Genomic DNA, 11,700 nt, shown 5'->3' on the forward strand with positions numbered 1-11,700 from the left:
TACAATGCAGAGATGCATAGGTATTTGGCAAAATAGTGGTCAGTTCAATGAAACGCTATCTAGTGCCTCGTCTGCAGGAGGACAGCCACTCCCCAGGAAATCCTTTACTGCAGATTTCACCCCTCTTGCCTCGCCACAAAGAAGACTGCCACACCCAGACTAGTTTTTCTAAATCAAAACTGGCACCAGACAAAGCTCATTAGAATAAGTACAACTGTGATTACACGCACTCATGAATTACTGTCAAACCAGTGATGGTATCAGGTGTTCGCGAAAAGCACTGGTGCCACCTATCATGAGTGCTGCCACCTATCCTGAGTTCTGCCACCTATCCTGAGTTCTGCCACCTAAAAAGGTGTTCGCGAAAAGCACTGGTGCCACCTATCATGAGTGCTGCCACCTATCCTGAGTTCTGCCACCTAAAAACAAACAAAAAACTCGCCATAAATGGCACACCAGATTTAAACTTGTTTTATTACCACAGTTCACAACTTCAGAACCTGCACTAGTGTCTACACTAAGATCTACACCAGTGTCTGCACTAAAATCTACAAGAGGAGGAAACCAGACTAGAGAATGCGCTCAATCTCCTTCCCCACCGCCTGGTACACCTTGTCTAGCAGAGCGTCCAGTCTCTGAACGGCTGACTCTACACGTCCTGCAAAAAGGAAAGGAATGTTTATTTTACTACACACAGAACATGTTTCGTTTATCAGTAACTAATATTAGGTCTTTGATATGAAAGTAAAGTTTGTTTTATTTAACGACGCCACTAGAGCACATTGATTTTTGTATCTTATCATCAGCTATTGGACGTCAAACATATGGTCATTCTGACACTGGGTTTTTTTTTTAAAGAGGAAACCCGCTGTCACCACATAGGCTACTCTTTTACAACAGGTAGCAAGGGATCTTTTATTTGCGCTTCCCACAGACAGGATAGCACAAACCATGGCGTTTGTTGAACCAGTTATGGATCACTGGTCGGTGCAAGTGGTTTATATCTACCCACTGAGCCTTGATGAGCACTCACTCAGGGTTTGGAGTCGCTATCTGGATTAAAAATCCAATGCCTCGACTGGGATCCGAACCCAGTACTTACCAGCCTGAAGACCGATGGCCTAACCACGACCCCACCGAGGCCGGTTGTCCTTGATATGATAGATATAAGATTTGTGAACTAATATTTAAAGGTTTTATTGTCTAAAACAACGATACTATAAACCCTAGGACGACCAGAGAGATATTAGATTTGCCAAAATGCAATCTGATACAAATTAGCTCTACTGGTAATTAACCAGTGGAGCTAATTTTAATTAGATTGGCCAAAATGGATCATCTAAGCCAGATGTTTGAAGTAATATAATATGTAATTTATGGGTAAAACACTGCCTGATAATTACACTAATATAGTCTGTCAGTATATCTCTTTGTCTGTCTATCTGTCTGTCTGTGCTTCTGTCTGTCTATCTCCGTCTCTGTCTCTCTCTCTCTCTCTCTCTCTCTCTCTCTCTCTCTCTCTCTCTCTCTCTCTCTCTCTCTCTCTCTCTCTCTCTCTCTCTCTCTCTCTCTCTCTCTCTCTCTCTCTTCTTTATTCTGGTTGTTGTGCATAATGACTTGCTCAGACCTAGCTTTCAAAGGGGAAATCGATGATGATGAAGATGATGATGATGATGATGACGATGACGATGATGATGATGATGGTTATAATCGTGGTGGTGACCGTGATAATGATGATGATGCTTATGACGACAATGACGACGAAGATGATAATCATGGTTATGGTTATGACGACGACGACATCGATGATGATGATGATGGTGATAGTGATGATAATGGTTATAATGATGGTGATGATGATGATGATGGTGATGGTGATTGTGGTGGTGGTGGTGGTGGTGGTAGTGGTGATGGTGATCGTGATGATGGTGATCGTGATGGTGGTGATGATGATAATCGTGATGGTCATGATGATGATGGTGATTGTGGTGGTGGTGATTGTGGTGGTGGTGGTGGTGGTGGTGATGGTGATCGTGATGGTGGTGATGATGATGATCGTGATAATGATGATGATGATGGTGGTGATGATCGTGATGATGATGATGATGATGATGATGATGATGATGTGTTACCTCCAGCTCCTACGCTGTTGAACTCGTGTTCTAGAAGTTCTTCAAACTGGTGGATCTTGCTGGTCACGTGTCCTGCCTCGGACATCAATTTATGAAAAACACTGCGAAAAGTATAATTAGACTATACAACCACACAAATATTATAGGAGGCAGGTGATGAGAGTGGGAGGGAAGAATAAAGAAGGAAAGAGAGTAGGGGAAATTTGAGAAGCAGAGATGCACGGAAGGGAGGGGATAAAAGGAATAAATCAGCGTATGTGACTTACTTAAACCTAATTCGGGAATATTGCGCCCAATAGATATGCATAAAGTAGATTAGGTATGTTCAAAACCAGTCTCGGTGATGCACTGATTAAGCCAGGAGAGTTAAGGCTGGTAGGTACTGGGTTCAGATCCTGGTACCTGTCCCACCCAGAGATAGCTTTAACTATTCATAGGGATGGGGGAGGCGAGGGACGCAGGTATAAGACAAGTACTCTGACTTCTCTCTCGTGCATTACTAAATATCCATTAATGTATTGTCCTTAGTTGGGGGGGGGGGTGAGGTGCGTAGGTCAGCGCATTTTGAATTTAATAGGATAAAATCATGGAAGTCGAGTTAAAATGAAAATATGTTTAGGTATACTTACTTCAGATCCCGTTTTCCAAACAGCTTCGAAAACTGTTGTGCAAGCAGATCTGAAGATAACAATACAATAAATGTTACTAGTTTGTGACGACAACCCCTGAGAATAATTACACTGAGTTTTAAAACTATGAAATGAAATGTGTAGGAGAAGATACATTTTTAAATTTTCAATGTTACATTTTCATTTTAAAATGTTTTAGCTTAACAAAAATTTACAAATTAAAAATGTTCACAATACTGTAACTATCTATTAATATGCGGCAACGGCGCACAGAATCATAGTGCTACGTTTCATGACTACCCAATCAAAACTCTAGAAGATAAACTTTCAAATTTTCAGTTTAAAAATGTAATACATGTAATTATAATAAAAATTTAAAAATTCTAATTTTTGGAAATATATCTCTATTAGTTTGTGAAAAGTCTAGAAGATGGCCTTCAAAGGAAAAGTTGACGGACGGGCGGAAGTTGAGTCTGATCGTCTGGGTCTGGGTTTGAGTCTAGTGACTATGGTATACAAAATAGAATTACAAAAACAATTAATCCCACTGCCCCCTTTCCTTTCTCTCCTTTGAATTCCGTCTCATTTCTTCCCGATCTGACAACTCCTCCTATCTTTCAACTTCTTTCGCTGTCCACCTCCCCATCCCAGTCCTTGTCTCTCCAACCGCGACAGGTGCTTGTATCTATCTTTGCCACACACCTACCATTCCCCATCAGCTTACAAAATAGATTTATAGCGAATGTACTATTAACATCTGCTTCCAGATTTGTACTTCGCGCCAGTACAGGGGCGGTGTGTTTTGTAATACTGGAGTTCCTTTTTTTTTCTTTTTTTTTTGACTGGTAGTGGTACCATACTTGACAAACCCAGATTTAGACCCAGACTCAACTCCGGTGTGTTTTAGGCCTATGGTATTGCATCAAACATGATATTCAGGGACGGATCCAGGATTTTGTAAAGAGGTAAATTTGAGTTTGTCGAAAAAAACAAAAGAGTAACAGGTTCGGAGCCATGTTCCCAGGAAACTTTTGAAATAAAGATCCTCTGACACGCCTGGATTATTATTTTAAAAGAACAAACCAAGTCATCAAAAAGAGGCATGTCAAACGGGCACGAGGGGGTGGGGTGGGGGCAGGACTCCTGTGACCCCTCTCTCAGTCCAACAATGATTTTAGTCTCAGAAATGCCTTACTAGTGAGGCCTTTGCTTAATCCAGTGAGAGCGGTGGTGGCGGTGTCTTTCAGAAGCTGTTTGCCCACTTGCTGTGAGTAGGGCAACACCTGTTTGAGGGTTGTGGACAATCCTTGTCCCAGCGCCTTTAGTGGCGCGAATAAGTCGTCAAGGAAACTAGCACTGGTGCCAGCGATGAGGCATACTGTTAGAATACCTCAAAAGAAAATTCAAAAAAATTGTCCGTTATACACACACACAAAACAAACACACATTATAAAAAATATAAAAAAAAAAGAAAAAAGTATACATAGGACACACCACTCTCAAGACCACACAACGAATAATATATACAAGTAAGGTTTATATATATACGAATAGAAAATCCTATATGTTGCTGGCACCTATATCTAAAGTAGCAAGGGGGTAGATAAAGATTTTAAAAAGAAAAAGTCAGAAGTCTCCTTTAAAAGTCATATATCCCTCTTTAATTCAAATTTTCGCCTCTTCAGGCTTCATCAGGGAAAGCGTTAACTCTGTTTTTGCTAGTGGTTTTATGTGCGTATTTTTATTTTTGTCGACAGATTTCCCTGATGAAGCCTGAACAGGCGAAAATTTGAATTAAAGAGGGATATATGACTTTTAAAGGAGGCTTCTGACTTTTTCTTTATATAAAATATATTATCTCAAACCCCCTTGCTACTTTAGAGGAGAGGTGCCAGCAACATAGAAGGATTTTCTATTCGTATATATATAAACCTTCACTTATGCCTGCAATAAAAATGTATTATTCGTTGTACCTGGACCTCTTCGAGAGTGGCTGTCCTCCTATAAACAAGACACTGGATAGTTTGTTTTGTAGCGCATTGATTAATTAATCATCGGCTATTGGATGTCAGACATTTGGTAATTTTTACTCGTAGTAATCAGAGGAAACTCGTTACATTGTTCCTAATGCAGCAAGGTATCTTTTATATGCACTTTTCCACAGACAGGAAACTAGGCCTACATACCACGTTGTGGTGCACTGGTTGCAACGAGAAAAAAAAATCAGCTGAATGGATCCACCGAGACACTGGATAGAGATTCATGGAATCAACCACTATTTTACTAAAGGATATCGTCGGGAGCAATCTTATTAAAATTAGCTCTACTGGTCTACCAGTAAATCTCTACAGCGTTGTGTGGACTCCCATGTCCAGGTGACATTTCATCTATAAATAACAATTTAAATATCGACCAGGTCAGGTCAGGTCATAGAATTTAACATGCACATTCAGAACAAGCTGTTGTAGCGCACGCCTGTCGTGGGCGCAAGTGCTTGCGTAGCAAGCTCTTCCGTCCAAGACAGGAAGGAGGGGGGGGGGGGGGGGGGGGGGGTTCTCTTCTCGCTTACGACTTGGCACATGGAGCACCGAAGACCGGCTGTGGCTGCCCGAGGTAGAGGCGGAAGAGGTGTCGGTAATAATTTAAGCCAAAAAGTTGAAGTAATTTGTTACGTTAAGTCCGAAATATTGCTGGTGATTGAACGCTAATTTAGACGGTTCGGCCGAAAATTTAAAGGATGTCGGATTGTTTACATTTAATCCTAAACCTACCGACTTATACGAACCTAGGTTGTTGAGGTAGCCCTGAAAAGGGCTGTCAGGGTAGCGGTTTGGCGTCGAAGTTTGGAAACGTTTTGAAGACGATGCCGTATAGCTCGAGGACGCTCAGGTAGTGGCTGTCGAAGACCCTGCACAATGCCTTGTGGACAATCCGGTTGGGTGCTTTCGGTTGATGAACACTTGTCTGAATTGTCCGTTGTGAAGTGTGGTGACCATATGGCGAAAGTCACCATGCTCTCCGTTCTTGAACCCGCGGATGTCGCATGTATCCCTTTCCTCGTCGTATGGCAGCCCGAAAGGCGGGTCAGTGAGGGCCGTACCTGGTAACTGGTCGTATTGGATGTGGTTTGCGAACATCAGGTACTTATCGGTCGAGGTGCTGTCTGGCGGGGCTGTGGAACTGTCGATTTTAGCTGGTCTCCTCTTCTCCATGGGGGAGAGTGTGGCCGGCTGTTTCGGAGTGACCGCGGGTTCAAACCCAGACAACGGTGCCGTAAGATTGGCCCTTAAAAGGGCCGGCGGGTGGGGGTTTTGAACCTCTGTCTCGAGAGTGTCAGGGCTGGCCGGCGGGTCCACTTCAATGCGATGCGGGCTGGCTGGTCTGCGTTGGGGTGGGGACGGCATCGTCGACGTCGGCGGCGGCGAAGGGACCGCTACCGGTGGAGTAGCTACCGGTGGAGTAGCCACCGGCTTTGCCCCCCCCCCCCCCCCCCCCCCCCCCCCCGTGCCGTTTCTGTCGTTCCTGTCGTCCTCCTCCTCTGTCTTCTCTTCGTCCGGGTCGGTTGTTGTGCGTGGCCAACGTAAACTAGTGTTATGTAGGCCCTCCCTCCCTTCTGTGACAGTTTGTATTCTGTCAGCACGCCCAAACTCTGGATCATCGACCCCAGCAGTGAGGGGAGATCGACAGAGCAGGGCGCGACTTCGAGCTGTTTAGCGGCAAAGGTCATCTTCGGCTGAGAGCTGGAGCGGGAATGATTGTAAATATCGACCATGTCATGTCATGTCATAGGGTTTTACGTGCACATTCAGAACAAGCTGTTGTAGCGCACGCCTGTCGTGGGCACAAGAGCCGGCCTTGGCCGGCTCCTCCGTCCATGACAGGAAAGGTGGGGGGAGGGGAGAGGAGGGACCGCCTGCCCTGGCAGGTGCAAAGGAGCACCAGCAGCCCGATTAAATCGGTAGCAGGCGGGTGGGGGTAGTGGTGGTGCTATGGAATTTGAATGGAGTAGTTAAATGCCAAAGAGAAAAGGGTGCGCAATTTTGATCGAGGGAATTTGGCGCAACTTTGAACGGTCGTTTGAAAGGTAAATGGCCGAGCTAATATAGGTTTTGATATTAGTGAATCGAGAGTAGCTCGTTAATTTTAGACCTCTACGATGCTGTGGTGTCTCCCTAGGTTGCCCATAGGGCCCTTATAAAGGGCCTGACCGCTTCTGGTCGAGGCATCACCAAGTACCAAGTTATTACCAGCAGCAAGTATTGGGGGTTTGGGTGGGGGAGGCCGATATCGACCAATTACACTTCGCCTTTTATAGCGTTATTCGGGAGCCTTTAAATTCTAAAAATATCGGGCGAGACTATTTATGCAACAGGCGAACTTGTTGGTCTATTTCAACATTAAAAAACAGGGGGGAAAAGAGCAGTAATAAATTCTGGATTGTATACTAGTATAATCAGATTTTATGGCTATACCATCACTGGTGTTGTTTTTTTAGTGGGTTTTTTTTTTGTCGTCTTAAAAACAATTTTATATAAAATTTTATATTGAAATTAGTTTCCGGCATATTTCGTAATTCACCCGAATCATTTCGTATACCCTCGGCATAATCCCGAATGTTTTCAAATTCTTTTCAAATCACTGGCATGATTTTGCAAGTAAGGTTTTGATTGGTCGAATGAACGGTCAACTGGACATAAGCTCCAACGGGGTGCTGTTTGATCCACAGGTAATTTTAATTTGATTGCGTCGGCAGTGTCTGTCCTCCTACAGACGAGGCACAAGATAGAGATCCATAGAATCAACCACTATTTTGCCAAATACCCATTCGACTCTGCAATGTGCAGAGGTATGACCCTGATCATGTATTACGGTTTTGTCGTTCAGAGTAGTATAGTTATCAGTTTTTGTGAAAGATTATGTTCGTCTATTACAATTCTGTTCACCGTTAATGTCGCAGACCTTAGTTTCAACCCGTGAAAATGGACACGAAATTTTGTTATTCTACATATTTGAATAACATTTGGACAAAGCTGCAATAGAGGTAAACAAGAATGTGACGTTGAAACGGGAAAATACCTTCTAAACAGACTAAATCTTGGTTCTTTATTCGTTACTTCTCAGAGGTACATGTTTTTTTAGAATAATTTTTTTAATGTATTTCGGGATATTACAAACACCAGCATGTACGAAAATTAATATTCTAAACAATAAAATGCAAATAACGTCCAATTTAAACGACCAAAAATGACTCTGATGGTAAAAATACGTACTAGTGTTTAAAAAATCGTCTGAAAATGTTCTTTCTACGTCCGAATATTGTTACATACCCTGTATAGGTATATCAAAGGCCGTGGTATGTGTTATTCTGTCTGTGGGATGGTGCATATAAAAGATACCGAAATAGTGCAACAAATGGCCACACAAACCAAAAATGTATAACCTACCGTACTAACTAAATCCAGTTTGAAGTACTTGCATCATTATTAACAAAATAAATCTTCCAACGACAACATAGAGCATTTGCCCGCCATTTTAAATATGTTACATAGAGGACTTAATAGCATGGACTTAATGTGCACCCTGCACTAATTACTCGTGAGTTCTTTGTTTTGGCAAATCCAGTGTCTTTTTGGTCGTCCTAATGTTTTTAGTATATCTCAATGAGCATGTTATATCAAACAGAAAAAGGTATGCACTTTGTAAATAAGAATTAGGGTCTTTACAGTGATTTAAAGGTGGCGTGTAACCTAAACCTTTCTTCAGATAACTTACCTCGCGGTGATATCTGGTTTTGTCTCTACAAACTGAAAGCCTGGAAACAGGGAGTACGAGTCAGTGATATAAAAGAAGGAAAAAGGTGTGTAAATCGTGTATTATACACAGGTGTTAATCTTCAGACAGGCGTGCCGCAACAGCAGGCCTAAGTTCATTAGCGTACCGGACTAAAATCTGGGGGGTGGCGATGGGAGTGGTCGAGGTTCGCCTCCACAGTTTCTTAATATTTCCGGGAAATGGGTGGGTATTCTAACTGCGAGGTCTAGACACTGGCGACCGAGGTTTTTAGGGGAGGGGAGGGGGTGGCGATTCATGCTGTCCAGGAAAATATACCGACGGAAAAAACAAACGCAAGTTTTTTTTTCGGAGGTAAATATTTCAAATGTTTTATTGATGATTATTTCATTATTTGGATTTTTAGGTTATGTTTTTGTTACTGAATAAATGTTGACAAGGTTTTTTTTGTGTTATTGCATTTCCTGATCCAAATCAATAGCGTGCGTGCCCATCTCGGGCTGCAGTCGCTGCTCTAACTCGCCCTAACATTGACCAAATCAAGTTTTTTTTATGATCTTTTGTGGGATGTTAATCAACTCATGAAGAAGGGCCTGCGTGAGCTGAACGAGGTTGTTCCTAACCCTCCTGTCCAGCTCGTCCCACAAATGCTCGATCGGGTTTAAATCTGGACTGTAGGGTGGCCCATCGAGCACTGGGACATTATTTTGGTTGAGAAAGTTAAGACAAACCCTCGCAACGTGCAGCCTCGCATTATCCTGCTGCAACGTAAGGTTACGCGCATGGATAAGTGGTAGACGCGAGGCCTGATGACCTGATTCCGATATCTTACGGCTGTCAGATTGCTCTGGATGACCACGAGGTGTTTTCACGCCATGAGAAATTGCCCCCATCCCCAAAACCATAACAGAACCTCGCCCAAATCTGTCCTTTTCCATTACACACGCGTCTGAATATCGCTCACCTCGACGTCGATAAACACGTTGTCGTCAATCTGACATGTAAAGTGAATAACACACGTCTCCAATGGGCCAAGTGAAACCGATTTGGTGCAAGTGCACGCAGTCATTGCAATTGATGTTGACTCGCCAGCTTTTAAGTCGCGGACCAACGTAGGGACACCGTGGCCGTAAAGTGAAGTCCCGCAACCGATTCCTAACCGTTCGTGGACACCATGGGCGCTTATGACCGGCGTCGTGGTTAGGCCACCGGTCTACAGGCTGGTAGGTACTGGGTTCGGATCCCAGTCGAGGCATGGAATTTTCAATCCAGATACCGACTCCAAACCCTGAGTGAGTGCTCCGCAAGGCTCAATGGGTAGGTGTAAATCACTTGCACCGACCAGTGATCCATAACTGGTTCAACAAAGGTCATGGTTTGTGCTATCCTGCCTGTGGGAAGCGCAAATAAAATATCCATTGCTGTCTGTCGTAAAAGAGTAGCCTATGTGGCGACAGCGGGTTTCCTCTAAAAAAAAAAAAAAACAGTGTCAGAATGACCATATGTTTGACGTCCAATAGCCGATGATAAGATAAAAAAAATCAATGTGCTCTAGTGGCGTCGTTAAATAAAACAAACTTTACTTTACCATGGGTGCTTATAACCTGACTGGCCGTCGCTGTAGCCGTCTGAAATCGGTTACGGAGGTGTGTAAGACGTATGCCTCTGTAATTTTCCTGTGGCACTGAGACGCCCAACTAAACGGTGGGCGGGACGTAGCTCAATGGTAAAGCGTTCGCTTGATGCGCGGTCGGACCAGGATCGATCCCCATCGGTGGACCCATTGGGCCATTTCTCGTTTCAACCAGTGCTTCACAGCTGGTATAACAAAGGCTGTAGTATATACTCTCCTGTCTGTGGGATAGTGCATAAAAAAGATCCCTTGCTGCTAATCGAAGAGAGTAGCCCATGAAGAGGCGACAGCGGGTTATCTCTCTCAATATCTGTGTAGTCCTTAACCATGTCTGACGCCATATAACCGTAAATAAAATGTGTTGAGTGCGTAGTTAAATAAAACATTTCCTTCCTTCTCAACTAAACGAGCTATCGTAAACTCATGTACCCTAAATTGCTAGCGTGTTGAAATGAAATATTGTGCACTCGATGTGTACCTTTCGAAACTCCGATTCGGTATGGTGTTCAAGTCCATAGCATGTGGCCGTCGCCTGGATGCACGCGTTCTTGACAAATCGGTATTGCATACCCGCCTGTAATCACGTCCAGTTTTAGGATTGTTCCACTGTTAAACTAATCACAAGTGGAGGAGGGCAGATTCTATTGCTTACAATGTTATATTGTCTTGGTGTATCGCTGGCAAGTAGGCATACGAATATCTTCGTTAAAAAGATCTTCTCTTCTCTCTTCAAGAATTTTCATATACTTACCATCTGTGACACCCAATAGCCGATGTGTATTTTTGTGCTTGGGTGTCGTTAAACATTCATTCATTCATTCATTCATTCTCTTCAAGAGCCAAATCAGTGGCGGATCCAGAAAATCCATTTGGGGAAGGGGGGGGGGAGTGAAATGAGGTGGAATGCCAAGGGAACTTTGGGGGAGGTTTGGAGGGGTGTCGTAAAAAAAAAGAAAATTAATATATAATAAAATTATAACTATGGCAAAATTTAGGGGAGGGGAGGGGCGGGCCCCTGCCCCCTCTCCTAGATCCGCCTCTGCAAATACTTTTAAGACTGAACAATATTCATGTCGCTCTAGTGACAAGGATCATGACTGTGTAATGTCAATGTTAAGAATTAAAACAGATTTCCTCCAGTGCCTGATGAGACCCGTAGGAACTGGTGAGGCCGGAAGACTTGTGACCACCACCCCCCACCCCCACCCCCACGTAAGGACGAAAATGTATGGGGGGGTCCTACTCCTAATAAAAATTTGGCTTGTGTCCTCCTCTACTAGAGACTGCTCTCCCCGATTATTGTTTGCCAGAAAATTTATTAATATTCCATTGGTGTCAGGTTTCTTCTCCGATGCTTAAAGCAGTGCTTGAAATACTGCCGTCCTGACAGGTTTTCACCGCGGGCCAGGAGATCGTTATTTTGGCAGTTATTTTGCTTTTATACTTTATGATCAGGTTTGGCTCAGATCATGTCCCTGATTTGTTCTCCCCCCTAACGCCACTGGCGGAATACACA

This window comes from Gigantopelta aegis, chromosome 1, assembly GCF_016097555.1.
Source record: "Gigantopelta aegis isolate Gae_Host chromosome 1, Gae_host_genome, whole genome shotgun sequence".
NCBI lineage: Eukaryota > Metazoa > Mollusca > Gastropoda > Neomphalida > Peltospiridae > Gigantopelta > Gigantopelta aegis.